The sequence below is a fragment of the Protopterus annectens genome, chromosome 3.part0, assembly GCF_019279795.1.
Source record: "Protopterus annectens isolate FY-2018-M chromosome 3.part0, PAN1.0, whole genome shotgun sequence".
NCBI lineage: Eukaryota > Metazoa > Chordata > Ceratodontiformes > Protopteridae > Protopterus > Protopterus annectens.
In genome coordinates, this window is record NC_056731.1 from 1924682698 (window position 1) to 1924697663 (window position 14966).

Below are 14966 nucleotides of genomic sequence, written 5' to 3' on the forward strand. Positions count from 1 at the left end.
CAACTATAACCACAAGGAAGAAGTGCAGAATTGACTTAAAAAAACAAGCCACCCTAGTGGAATCGCACCATCAGTATGCTGAATAACAGAAGGAAGAAAATCATGGCAAAAATTGGATGGTGCAGCACCCAACAGGATAAAAGCAGTCTCATCTAACTAAACAAACCACTCAGAGGGCAAATAAAGTCTACCAAAGCCATATTTGAGGTAAATTTGGCCTCACTGGTCAAGGACAACCAAAAGGCATTCTTTAGCTATGTCTGCAACCCCAAGGGCAATACACAATTGTGTGCAGATGTTATTGTTAATGGAACAACCTGTCCTGAGCCAGAAGATATAGCAGACGTATTGACTGACAGATTCACCCCCAGTTTTAACCCCCTCTCTTCCCCTCAACCTTCCCTCAGGAAATACCATCAGATGTAACTCCAATCTGCTCTTACTAGGGAACACGTTCTTAATGTTCTCTCACTGCATCAGTGGGCCGAGATGATATCCTAGGATGCCTTCTCTGTAGCATGAAACGTGACCTGTCAAGCCTTCTGGACTTGCTGTTTAACTGTAGCCTCCAAACAGGCTTTGTGCCTCATGCATGGAGAACAGCCACAGTCATCCCTCTACACAAAGACGGGCCATCAACAGACCCTGGAAGCTACAGACTCATATGTCTCACAGTTCAAAGCCATGAAAAGGACTATTATGGAAAAGATCAAAAATGACATGGGGTACCTCCTGACACTGGACCCAACCCAATTTGATTTTGTCAAGGGCAGGTCATGCCTACTCAGTCTGGTGGACTTATCTGAGAAGGTCACCAAAATCAGTGGATGAGGGCAGAATAGTTCACACTGCCTAACTTGACCCAGTCAAGGTATTTGACAAAATACCCCACTCTGGCATTGTTGGCAAACTGAAGAGGTTAGGTACAAACCCTTATGTCACACAGTGGATAGCCAGTTGGCTCACAGACAGGACTCAGGAAGTTAGAACTGGGGGTCCACTTCTGCAGAGAGGCCAGTCACAAGCAGAGTCCTTCAGGAATTGATCCTGGGACTGCTCATTTTGGTATTTACTTCTCTGAAGTCAAGGCCAGTATCAATGGCCTCTGGCTAACTAAATTTGCAGATGAATGCAAATTAGGAGCTGTCATTGAATCCCCTATCGACACAAATGTTTTCCAGGAAAGGCCGACACAGACACATAACTGGTGTTAGAGCCATGGACTAAAACTAAATGACAAGAAATGCATAATAATGTCCTTTGGAAAGTCATCCACTCCTGGTAACTATCATTTTGACAATACACCCCTAAGAGTTAACCCAATAGTCAGCGATTTGGGGGGGAGCACAGACAGTATTCTAGCCATTGACCATCACGAGTGTACAGTGGTGAGGAAATCATTCTGTGTTGTGCAGTTTATAAACAAAAGATGTTCTTCGTGTTTCACTGTTGCAGTCATCACATTTGGGTTATCTGCTTGCAGTAGCCCTCAATCAGCCTGATTAACAAAGTCTTGGGTCCTGCGTCGGTTGCTGTCTCTTCTTCTGTGACGTCAGGCCGTCAGGGGTATAAAACATGCAGCAGACTCCATTACATCAGTCATTCTTGCCGTGCGGTGCCCGAAGCAGAAGCAGTTCGCAAGTGCCGGTCGGCCGACTCCTGAAATTTTCATTTTCGTGTTTCAGAACTGAAGTCTTCAACTAAAAGCTAAGTACCATTGGGGAAATTTTTTCTTGGTCTAAACCGATGTCAAAGTAAATAATTGCATTACTTGTGGAAAGCAAATACCTCATAAAGACTTTCATTCGTACTGTATTCCTTGTCTAGGCCCTAACCACGACGTACCTCGCTATCGGTTTTGTGCCTTATTTAAACCATGAAATATCCGTCGGTATATTTTTGCTTCTAAATATTTTGGTGCTCTGTTTAATTATCCTGATATGTCTTCGGTAAGCCATCTGACTACCGACATTCCGAAAAAATGCAAAAATAAAGACAGAGACAGGCCACCTAGGTCCAAAGCTGCTGATGATGCTTCTCCTAAGCCAGTTTGCCGGTACTCAGTAAGGCGCTTTCGCAGCCCCTGATACCCACTACTTCAGATTCACAGGCCTCTGCTGAGACCCATTCGGAGTCCTGTGTACCGCAAGATGCTTCTTCGACCATAGAACCTGTGGATGTCTTTACCTTGGATGGGTCCGGAGCCGCTGTGCAGGCACTGGCTTTTGAGGGTGTATTCACGCCTACTGACTTGCGTATTAAACAGACGTCATCTTCTTCTTCAAGGCCTAAAACTCGTACCATGCCTAGAAAACTGACGCCCAGACCGCATGGTCAGGCCTCTATGCCTAAAAAACAAATAAGAATGGCAGAATACTTTATTACTTTAATCAGAGGAAGCCAGCCTTCCCCTTCTAAGAGACCTAGGACTGAGTTTGCTTATGATACTTCTGACCAGGATTCTGAATTTTCTGTTTCCTCTGATGACCAGGATTTACCCTAATCTACCTATAAGGATTCTGATGCTGAGGACTCTATTCCCACTGCTTCTCCCCCAGAGGATTTCTCTTTTGATGGAACCTTGCGTACTCTCAGGGAACATTTTCGTTTGGAAGGTCAGGATTTCTCTGATTCTAAAAAGAAGCTTAGGGATTTCTTACTACTGCCCCAGCACAGGCCTTTAGCCATACCTCCTGTACTAGACATTGTTGTTGATGCTTTTTCGGAATCTAGCTTGGCCCCTGACTCTCTACCTCCTGCTCCCAGAAAATCTGACAGATATCACAGGGTCCCTGACTATCTCAAGTTCCTTTTTAAAAATCCTACTGCGGTTCCTGAGACCATTTCACAGGGGCCCAAGGGTATTAAAGCTACTACTGCCAAAAATCCTACCCCCTCTGATAGAGACTCCAGGGCGCTGGATCGATGGGGTAAGAAGGTATACACTTCTGCAACTTTGGCCATTAGGGCCTTAAACTGCCAGTTTCATATGTTAAAGTATCAGCAGCATATTATTGGATTGCTTAAACAGAAAATGATGTTGATTCCTGATTGTGCTGAAAGTAAGGATTTACAGGATTTACTGCACTCAGCTGAACAAGTTTGAAAACATGCTTTGCAATGTGGTTTTGATTCACTAGAAGCATCTTGCAGGGCTGCTGTAAGTGGTCTGTACTTAGAAGGCATGCTTGGCTTAAGGAGCATTCCTTGCCAGATCATGTTAAAGCGAAATTACTGGATGCTCCCTTAAACCAGGACTGCCTCAGAAGGCCTCTTAGATCATCAAGCAAACTACTACTAGAAGTCACCAACAGCAGCAGTTAGCACTTTGGATGCTATATATAGTAGTAGCTGTAAAAAAAAAAACTCTGTCCCTCTACTAGCATTCAAAACACAGCATCATCCAAAGACATCATCTAAAGACCCCTCATCAAAAAAAAAAGTGGCAGTGTTGCAAGTTCCCTGATATTAGTGATGACTGTGAAATAACATATGCATACTAAAATCCTAGATTTATATTAGTTTCTTTCAATCTCTACCTAATCTACAATATACATATGTATGTTACTGTACCTGTGTACTGTATATTCTTATTACCTACAAAAGTTAGTTGTACAACACACAACACATCTATTACTTACCTTTATTTTTAAATTTTAATATCTTTTGATTGTTGTAACTAACTGCCTGTTTTGCCACTGTAAAACGTAAAAACTTGTAATTTGTGTATACTGATTATATGTATTGTATGTATGTCTAACTTGTCTTTTGTAATTGTGGAGCTTTTTTCCCAGGCTTTTCCTGAAAGGGCCCTTTCGCCTCTGCTGAAAAGGATCAGTAAAATAATGTAAAATAAAAAATAAAAAATAAATAAAATAAACAAGGCAGAAGAAGTTGTTAAAAAGATGGAGGAAAAAGCAAAATCTATGCAAGCTGTTAAAGATTTTTTACAAGTACAGCTTACAAGGTTTAGTAGGCATTGGCCTTCCAAGAATTGGTCCTTTCCTGCCTCTTCCAGACCTTCTCAGTCCAAACCCAGATCCAGCAGAGCTCCCTGGCTTCAGTCCCAGGGTACACACAGGACTAAGCAGGGGGGGCCTCCACTTCCAAATCTGGGAGTAATAAAACTCCAACTTCTAAACACTTCTCAACTAACTGCCCCTTTGAGGGGGAAAGTTTGCTCTTCATGCAAAGAACTGGGAACTCATTACCCAGGACAAATGGGTTTTAAATATAGTGTCCCAGGGATACAGATTTCACTTCCACACATTACCAACACCAAGCTGATGGCCAGATCTACCCCCAAATCAGTGGGCAGAGGCCCAAAAGCAAGTACTTTCTCTCATAAGAATGGGAGCTATTCAGTTAGTAGTAGAAGAGGAAAAGGGGCAAGGTTTCTACTCGAGACATTTCCTGGTACCCAGAAAAGAGAGTTCATGGTATCCTATCCTGGACCTGTCTACTCTAAACACCTTTTTGGTGATTCCAAAATTCAAAATGCTGACTCTTCACCAGTTGCTCCCTATGCTAGGCAAAGACGCTTGGTTGGCAACACTAGATTTAAAGGAAGCATACCTGCACATCCCAATCAGGGAATCTTGCAGAAGATACCTACACTTCAAAGCAGGCTACACGCACTATCAGTTCTCTGCACTGTCCTTTGGCTTATCTTCTGCGCCCAGGGTATTCACAAAGTGCCTAGCTCCAGTCATTGCATTTTGCAGGCAAAGAAATATTCAAATACACCCATACCTGGACGATTGTTTAATTCAGGCAGAAAGCCAGGACATTTTGGATCATCTGGCCTTTGTACAGAGGGTGCTAACTTATCTGGGGTACACCATAAACGAAAAAAAATCACACCTGATACCCTGTCAACAAATTAAATCCTGGGAGCAAGCTTGAATACAACTTCCCAGATGGCTTTCCTCACGCCAGAGAAACAAATTCATTTGACAACCTACTTCAAACAAGTGGCCACAAAAACCCTGTTATCTGCAAGGCAAATACTACAAGCCTTGGGGTGCATGGCCTCCTGCATTCTTCTAATTCCATATGCAAGACTGCATAGGAGGAAACTACAATGGTATCTAAAAAGCCTATGGTGTCACCATTCTCAGGATCTAGAAGCAATGATTCCTATCATACCTTGCCCACGCCTAGAGTTTCTTTGGTGGGCAGAGGCCTGCCACCAAAACAAGGGACTACCATTCATACTACCCCCTGCTGCCCAAACCCTAACAAACCCATCAGAGTATGCATGGGGGGCTCACCTGGCAGGGAAGTGCATTCAGGGCAAATGGAACCCAAGTCAAATGCACCTGCATATCAGTCAAAAAGAAATGTTAGCTGTACAGAATGCTCTGACAGCCTTCAAGGACCACATTCTTCCAGGACAATTAATGGTAAAGATGGACAACACCACTGTCATGCTGTACATAAACAAGCAAGGAGGTACACATTCTTACCCCGTCTGCAGACTAGCCATGGCATTGTGGAACACAGCCCTGAGCTACCAGGTGCATCGACAAGCTCAATTCCTTCCAGGAAAACTAAATACACTGGCAGACGAACTAAGCAGAAACCTCATGGGCACACACGAATGGAAACTGGAACCAAGGATTTTCAACATGTTGACAAGCAAATGGGGGAACCCAGATGTAGACCTGTTTGCCTTCCCCCAGAACTATCAGTTGGACAAATTTTGCACAAGGACTCCCCACAAACAAGCTTGGAAAGTGGATGCTCTGTCCTTCAGCTGGAAAAACCTATCAGTTTATGCCTTTCCTCCTCTGCCTCTGCTCTCCAAAGTACTATTAAAGATCAAACAAAACAAACCAAGGACTATTTGATTGCACCAGACTGGCCACGCCAACACTGGTGTTCCCCCTCTTGCGCAGTGTGTCACTGTTGGCCCCATGGCACCTGCCTCAGACTCCTACCCTATTGTCTCAGCAGGAGAACCAGATCCTACACCCTCAGCTTCAAACAGTGAACCTAACAGCCTGGCTAATTACGTAATCTCTCCTTTACCATCCCTCAGTAAACCAGTGATAGATATCATTTTAGAGGCAAGAAGGCCTAGTACTAGAAAATCTTATGCTGAAAAATGGAAAAGATTCTGTGCCTGGAACCAGTCTCAAGAGATGAGCACAACAGTGCCCAATTTACCTCATATTTTACAATACTTAACAGAGATGCTTCACAAGGGGCTGTCTTTCTCCCCCATTAAAATTCACGCCTCAGCCATTTCAGCTCATTATAGCACAGAACTTCCCCTCTTCTCTCATCCACTGCTCAAGCAGTTCCTCAGAGGGGCCAAAAATTTACGACCACCAGGAGAGCTCCAGCTCCAGCCTGGGACCTTACCTTTGTATTGGAAAAACTCACTCTTCCTCCTTTCGAGCCAGTTGCTACTGCAGACTTAAATTTCCTTTCTTGGAAAACAGCTTTCCTTTTAGCAATCACTTCAGCAAGAAGGGTATCCGAATTACAGGCCCTCATGGCAGTGGAGCCTTTCATCATCTTTCATGTGGACAGGGTGTCTCTCAGGACCAGTCCCTCCTTCATACCCAAGATGGTATCCAGTGTGGCCCTCAATCAGTCCATTCATTTGCCAACCCTTCTTTCCTAATCCACAGAACAAAGGGGAAAGGATACTGCACTCCTTAGAAGTGCACAGACAACTTAGATTCTACTTGGACAGGACTAAACCTAAAAGGAAAATCTGACCAACTGCTGGTGGCATTTGCTGCAGGGGCAGAGGGGAAGGCTATTTAATAGCAAGTCGTTTCCAAATGGGTAGGCCATTGCATTAATTTCTGCTACAAGCACCATGGAAAACCTATCCCACAGGGCATTGGACCCCACTCAACCAGGGCTGCATCTACCTCTACAGCCTTTCTCAGAGGCGTCCCTACCAGGGACATCCTAGAAGCTGCTACCTGGAGTTCTGTACATACTTTCACCAAGCATTGCCATCTGCCAATTTTCTCTAAATCCAGAGCTGGCTTTGCCACTTCAGTCTTGCAGGGCCTTATAGCTGGTCCTAATGCTATCTAAATTTCTCCTCCCATCCTTAGCTTTGGGAATATACCCAAATGTGATGACTGCAACAGTAAAACACGAAGAACATAGTACAATTGTGTACACTTACCATAAATGTAGATGTTGGAGTGTATTCACTGTTGCAGTCCTGGTTACCCTCCCTCTTGCCCCCTTACTTCTTTTGGCTATACCTCTACTCTCATTTACTATGCTCAAAAGCTTTTTGGTGTATTTGCTTTTTTGTTGGAGGTATAACCTTGTATATTTATAGATTTAATTGGTCCCCATTAGGGGGCACCTGACATCTGGGGCAAGAAAAACTGATGTAATGGCGTCTGCTGCATGTTTTATACCCCTGATGACCTGACATCACGGAAGAAGGGACAGCAACCGACGCAGGACCCAAGACTTTGTTAATCAGGCCGACTGAGGGCTACTGCAAGCAGATAACCCAAATGTGATGACTGCAACAGTGAATACACTCGAACATCTACATTTATGGTAAGTGTACACAACTGTACTTTTGACATCTAGGTCCAAGGCAGTCATTGTTCCACTGTGTTTGGCACTCATCAGACCTGTCATTGAGTACAATGCCCCCTTTGGTGTGTACCTAACCAGGCACATCCAAGAGCTGTAATGACCACGGGTTCCTCAATAAAAGAATACAGGGCGTAAGTAACATGTTCTATGCAGACTGCCTCGGGGCTCTGTCCTTGTATTGTTGTCTCCTACAAGCTGTTGAGGGGAGATCTATGGACCTTCTGCATATCCACAAAATAAACAGCACCAGAGTTACCTGTTCTAAATATTTAAACCTTGCTTGTGGTATAAATAGGACCTACTGGAGAGACAGGAATGTATCTCAGAGACTACCCCTTCTCTGGAACTGGCTGTCCATCCATATGAAACGGAGATCCTCTGTAAACCAATTCATATGCAGCTTGGACATCTAGATGGGGTGCAGGAATTCATCCTTGTTTGGCACTTTTGTCTCTAATGGACATGGGCAGCCTGTAAATGGTTCATGTCCCAGACCCCTGCTTGTAAATGTTTCATTTCCCAACCCCCTGCTTATACTTGTCAAGGGTGCCAGAACTTGTCAGACATTTGGAATGCATGGCTAGGCTTAAAAAGGCCGTTGTGGTCATTAACCTAGTGAACACCTATGAACCTGTGAAATACAAACCTTATTTCATGTTTCCTGTCTGGTCTGTCATAGTGACAATCTCATTGTGTATGATTTATCCATTTTCCCTGTATTCTTTTCCAGCTATTTTAACAAAGAATAGTAGTTGTAAAATTATATGGATGGGTACAGAAAGCTCCACTTTTATGTAAACAAAATCGGATCGTTTAAGAGGGACTTCTAGTTTTTTTTTTTTTGTCTGAGTCCAGTACCAAAAAAAGCACAAAAAATATCTTCCAAATAGATTCTAAGTGGACAAAATCACTACATAACATTATTAAAAACACATCGGTCTGTCAGCCTACAGCTCATTTAGCCAAAGGTGTAGAATTCTCTAAGACTTTCTTTCATAGTGCAGGCTTGTGTGAAATCTGTGTAGCAGCTCTGTGGTCTTCACTGAATACCTTAGCAAGACCCTATAAGCTGGGTGTGATGTCCCATTTCCAGTCTTGGTTTTCCTCTGAGATCACTAAGGAGGATGATGTTCTTCGTGTTTCACTGTTGCAGTCATTACATTTGGGTAATCTGCTGGCAGGTTGCCCTCAGTTGGCCTGAATATCAAAGTCTTGGGTCCTGTGTCGGTTGCTGTCTCTTCTTCCATGACGTCAGGTTGTCAGGGGTATAAAACAGGCAGCCGACGCCATTTTCTTCAGTCTTTCTTGCCATGCGGTGCCCGAAGCAGAAGCAGTTCACAAGTGCCGGTCGGCTGACTCCTGAAATTTTCGAATTCGAGTTTCAGAGCCGAAGTCTTAAATTAAAGCTAAGTATCCCATTGGGGAAACTTTTTCTTGCTCCATACCGATGTCAGTAAAAGTTAATAATTGCATTATTTGTGGGAAGCAAATACCTCATAAGGATTTTCATCTGTACTGTATTCCTTGCCTAGGCCCAGATCATAACTTGCCTTGCTGTCGGTTTTGTGCTAGATTTAACCAACGCACTATTAAGCGTCAGTATATCTTTGCTAAAAAATATTTTGGAAACAGATTTAACTACCCTGAAATGTCATCGGATAGCAGTCCGACTACTGGAGTTCACAAAAAAACGAAAAGAAAAGGACAGAGACAGACCGTCGAGGTCCAAAACCGACAACGAAGCTTCTCCTAAGCCAGTCGCCGGTACTCAGTGAGGCGCTTTCGCAGTCCCTGATACCCACTACTTTCGAGTCGCAGGCCTCTACCGAGACTCATGTGGAGTCCGGCATGCCGCGAGATTCTCAAAGTATTGTACCCACAGATGTCTCTCCCTCAGATGGGTCCGGAGCCGCTGAGCAGACGGCTTCTGAGGGTGTCTTCAGGTCTCAGCATTTCTATATAAAACCGACGCCAGCTTCAAAAACAAAGGCAACTTCTAAGGCTAAAAAAATGACACATGAGCCACGTGCTCAGGCCTCTATGCCCAAAAAGCAGATGATCAAAATGGCTGAAGACCTAATTACTTTGATCAGGGGTTTCCAACCCCCCCCCCCTGAAAAGAGGCCTAGGCAAGACACTGATTATGAATCTTCAGATCAGGTTTCTATTTCTTCTGATTCCCCTTCTGATCAGGGATTTTCTATACCACCCTATGAGGATTCAAATGCAGAGGAATCCATCCCTTCTCCATCTCCTTCTGAAGATTATTCCTTTGGAGAAACTTTGCATACTTTGAGGGAACATTTTCATTGGGAGAGTCAAGATTTCTAAGAATCAAAAAAGAGGCTTAGGGATTTCCTCTTCCTCCCTCAGCATAGGCCTTTAGACATACCTCCTGTATTAGACATTGTTGACGATGTGTTTTCGGAATCAAGCATGACTCCAGATTCCTTACCTCCGGCTCCTAACAAGCCAGACAGATATTACAGGGTTCCTGACTCACAAAGTTTTATTCAAAAACCCTGCTGCTGACCCTGAAACTATATCACAGGGTCCCAAAGGTGTAAAGGCCTCAACAGCTAAGAATCCTACCTCCTCTGATAGAGATTCCAGGACGTTGGATAGATGGGGAAAGAAGGTTTATACGTCTGCAACTTTGGCAATTAGGGCCTTAAACTGCCAGTTTCATATGCTTAAATATCAACAGTATGTTATGGGATTACTGAAACAGAAAATGCTGTTGATTTCTGAATGTGTGAAAATAAAGAATTACAGGCATTATTGCATGCAGCAGAACAAGTTGGAAAGCATACTTTGCAATGTGGTTTTGATTCCTTGGAGGCCTCCTGCAGGGCCGCAGTTATTGGATCTGTGAATAGAAGGCATACCTGGCTAAAGGAGCAAAATTGGCCTGATCATGTTAAAGCTAAATTGTTGGATGCACCCTTACAGCATGATATTCTGTTTGGTATTAAGGCAGAAGAGGTTTTAAAGAAAATGGAAGATGACAGCTAAGTCTATGCAAACTGTAAAAGACTTTTTACAAGTGCAGCCACCAAGATTCAGTAGACACTGGCCTACAAAAAATTGGTCCTTTCCTGTGTCCGATAGAGCTTCACGCGGCAAATCCAGGCGCTCAAAGGACTCTAGGTAGCAATGACAGGATTCTTACAGGTCAAAACAATGGGGTACCCTCCACCTCCAAATCTGGAGGAAATAAAGTACAACCCTGAAGATTATTCCTTTGGAGAAACTTTGCATACTAGAGGTTTTCATTGCCAGTCAAGATTTCTAAAGTAAAAAAGAAAAAAGAAAAGAGGGATTCCCCTCTCTCTCTCAGCATAGGCCAGACATACCTCCTGTATTAGACATTGTTGACGATGTGTTTTCGAAATCAAGCATGACTCAGATTCCTTACCTCCGGCTAACAAGCTTTAGAGACAGATATTACAGGGTTCCTGAATCACGAAACTATGGTATGTCTATGCAAACTGTAAAAGACTTCCCTCTGCCATCACCAAGCACTTATCTTTTGGCAGCCCCCCCTTAGGGGGTAAAATAGCACTTCATGCACAAAATTGGTAGTTAATAACCCAGGACAAGTGGGTATTAAACATAGTATCCCAAGGATACAGATTTCATTTCCATACTCTGCCAATTCCAAACGGTTGGCCAGATCTGTCACAAAATCAATGGGCAGAGGCACAGAAACAAGTTACGTCCCTCATGGATATGGGGGCTATTCAGCCAGTGCCAGAACAGGAAAAAGGACAAGGGTTTTACTCAAGACTGTTCTTGGTACCCAGAAAAGACAAGGCCTAGCACCCAATACTGGATTTATCAATTTTGAACACATTCTTGGACATACCAAAATTCAAAATGCTAACTCTGCAACAGCTTCTGCCCATGCTGGGTAAGAACGCTTGGCTAATGATTCTAGACTTGAGGCATACCTGCATATCTCAGTAAGGGAATCGTACAGAAGATACCTCCGCTTCAAGGCTGGCTTTATGCATTACCAATTCTCTGCACTGCCCTTTGGCTTATCTACTGCGCCCAGCGTCTTTACAAAGAGCCTGGCACCAGTAATTGCATTCTGCAGACAAAGAAGTACACAAATCTATCCTTACTTGGACGACTGTCTCATTCAAGCAGAAAACAAGAACATTCTTCTTCAACATCTGGCATTTGTGAAAAGGCTTCTAACATGCCTAGGGTACACAATAAATGAAAAGAAATCACAACTGGTACCCTCTCAAAAGATAACATTCCTGGGTGCAAGCTTGAATACAACTGCCCAGATGGCTTACCTCACACCAGACAAACAAAAGCAACTGATTATTTACTTCAAACAGATGGCAACAAAAACCCAGTTATCAGCAAGACAAATTCTGCAGGCCTTGGGGGTTCATGGCATCCTGCATTCTACTGATTCCATATGCAAGACTGCATATGAGGAAACTACAGTGGTACCTAATAAGTTTATGGAGCCAACACTGTCACAGTCTGGAAACAATGATTCCTCTCATTCCCTGCCTACAACAGGAGTTTCTTTGGTGGGCAGAGACATGTCACCAGAACATGGAACGATCTTTCACTCTACCCCCTGCCAACCAAACCCTAACTGCAGATGCATCAGACTATGTTTGGAGGGGCCCACCTGGCGGGGAGATGCATTCAGGGTATATGGAGCCCAAAACAAATGCATCGGCATATCACCCAGAAAAAGATGTTAGCTGTTCAGAATGCTCTGACAGCCTTCAAGGACTTGCTTCATCCAGGACAACTACTGATAAAGACGGGCAACACCACAGTTATGTGGTACATAAACAAGCAGAGGGGCACACACTCCTACCCCCTTTGCAGACTAGCCATGGCATTGTGGGACACAGCCTTGACTTACCAAGTACATCTTAAAGCTCAATTCCTGCTAGGAAAACAAAATACTCTGGCAGACGACCTAAGCAGAAACCTTATGGACCCTCACGAGTGGAAACTGGATCCACAAGTCTTCAGCATGATAACAAAGAAATGGGGAGCCCGGAAATAGATCTATTTGCCTCACTCCAGAATTATCAACTGGACAAAGACTGCACAAGGACTTACAATAGACAAGCATGGAAAGTGGATGCCCTATCCTTCATTTGGAAAAACCTGTCAGTCTATGCCTTTCCTCCTCTGCCTCTTCTTCCCAAAGTCCTACTAAAGGTCAGACAAGAAAAAACAGAAATGATTCTAATTGCCCCGGAGTGGCCTCACCAACACTGGTACCCAATCCTAAGGAATGTGTCTCAACTCCCTCCTTGGTATTTGCCTCAAATACCTCATTTACTGTCTCCGCAAAACAATCAAATCCTGCACAATCAGCTCCAAACTCTGAACCTGGCAGCATGGCTGATCATGTAGTTATTCAAACGACACCTCTCAGTAAATCTGTGATGGATGCCATTTTGGAAGCCAGAAGGCCTAGTACTAGAAAATCTTACACTGATAAATGGAAGAGAGTCTCTGCTTGGAACCAAGCACAAGGAACGGACACAGCAATGCCAAATATTCCTCAGATTTTGCAATACTTGACTGAGATGCTTGACAAGGGACTGACTTTTTCATCAATAGAAATCCATGCCTCTGCCATCTCTGCTCATCACAACACAGAGCAACCGATCTTTTCTCATCCTTTGCTAAAACAGTACCTTAGAGGGGCCAAAAATTTAAGGCCTCCCAGAAGATCACCAGTTCCTGCATAGGACCTCAATTTTGTGTTGGGAAAACTCACCCTGCCTCCATTTGAACCAGCTGCTACTGCAGATATAACATTTCTATCCTGGAAAACAGCTTTACTTCTGGCAATCACTTCAGCAAGAAGGGTTTCAGAGCTGCAGGCCCTCATGGCTGTGGAGCCTTTTATTATATTTTACCCAGACAGGGTGTCCATCAGGACCAAGCCTTCCTTTATGCCTAAGGTGGTATCCAGTGTGGCTCTTAACCAAACTATTCACCTGCCAACTTTTTACCCAAATCCGCAGAACAAGGAGGAGCGGATTCTGCATTCCTTGGACGTGCACAGACAACTAAGATTCTACTTAAACAAGACCAAATCTCTAAGAAAAACTGAGCAGCTACGGGTGCATTTGCTGCAGGATCAGAGGGAAAGGCTATTTCAAAGCAGACTATTTTAAAGTGGATAAGTCACTGCATTCGTTTCTGCTACTTGCATCATGGTAAACCGGTGCCCAAGGGCATTAGGTCACATTCCACCAGGGCTGCATCTACATCAGCAGCTTTTCTCAGAGGGGTACCAACCAAAGACATTCTAGAGGCTGTTACTTGGAGTTCTGTGCATACTTTTACAAAGCATTATCATTTGCCTCTCTTTACTAAGTCCGGGGCAGGCTTTGCCCCTGCAGTTCTGCAGGGCCTTATAGCCGCTCCTAATGCTATTTAGTTCCAGCCTCCCATCCATAGCTTTGGGATTCTACCCAAATGTAATGACTGCAACAGTGAAACACGAAGAACATAGTACAGTTGTATACGCTTACCATAAATGTAGATGTTCGAGTGTATTCACTGTTGCAGTCCGGGTTACCCACCCGCCATCCCCCTTTATTCTGGATATTCTCTTTCCTTCACTATATTCTACAGCCTTTGTGGTGTATTTGCTTTTAGATGAAGGTAAAGGTTATGTTACAAATGCATGTATATATATTTTTTTTGCTCCCCATTTGGGGGGCACCTGACATCTGGGGCAAGAAAAACTAAAGAAAATGGCGTTGACTGCCTGTTTTATACCCCTGACATCATGGAAGAAGAGACAGCAACCAACGCAGGACCCAAGACTTTGATATTCAGGCCAACTGAGGGCAACCTGCCAGCAGATTACCCAAATGTAATGACTGCAACAGTGAATACACTCGAACATCTACATTTATGGTAAGTGCACACAACTGTACTATCTTGGGACATCATCCTGCTGCTGGTGAGCATATATCTCCTCATGGTAGAAAATGCCAATAGAGCTACATGGATGTTTGTTCTAGTCAGCACACCTGCCGTACTTCCCATGATAAATGTTGGTATCTTTGTGTAGTTTGCTCTGTCCTGTGGTTTGCAGAGCATAACTGAGATCTGGAGAGGAAGATCTTCATGTAGAGCTTTGAGTAAAGGATTTGGGGCTAGTAGTTCACTAATGTTTCATGTGCCAGGCTGTGTGATGCCTGATGGCAACAGTCCTCCTATTGATAAGATTGGACCAACTTATCCAGGTTTATCAGTGCGGTAAGCACATAACTTTAATTTTCATAACCTTGACAGCGTGTTTATCTCCTCTGTCTACCATTTACTTCATACTAAGCCATGTTGACTACTTTCACTGAATT

The 14966-nt window shown here is 43.8% G+C and overlaps 1 protein-coding gene across 1 annotated transcript in view; it reads left to right on the forward strand.

The window, feature by feature from the left end:
• The window catches only part of TBRG4 (transforming growth factor beta regulator 4), a 1565288-nt gene that overhangs the window by 1453108 nt on the left and 97214 nt on the right, over nt 1-14966 (forward strand). The gene's annotated exons all lie outside the window — the stretch shown is intronic.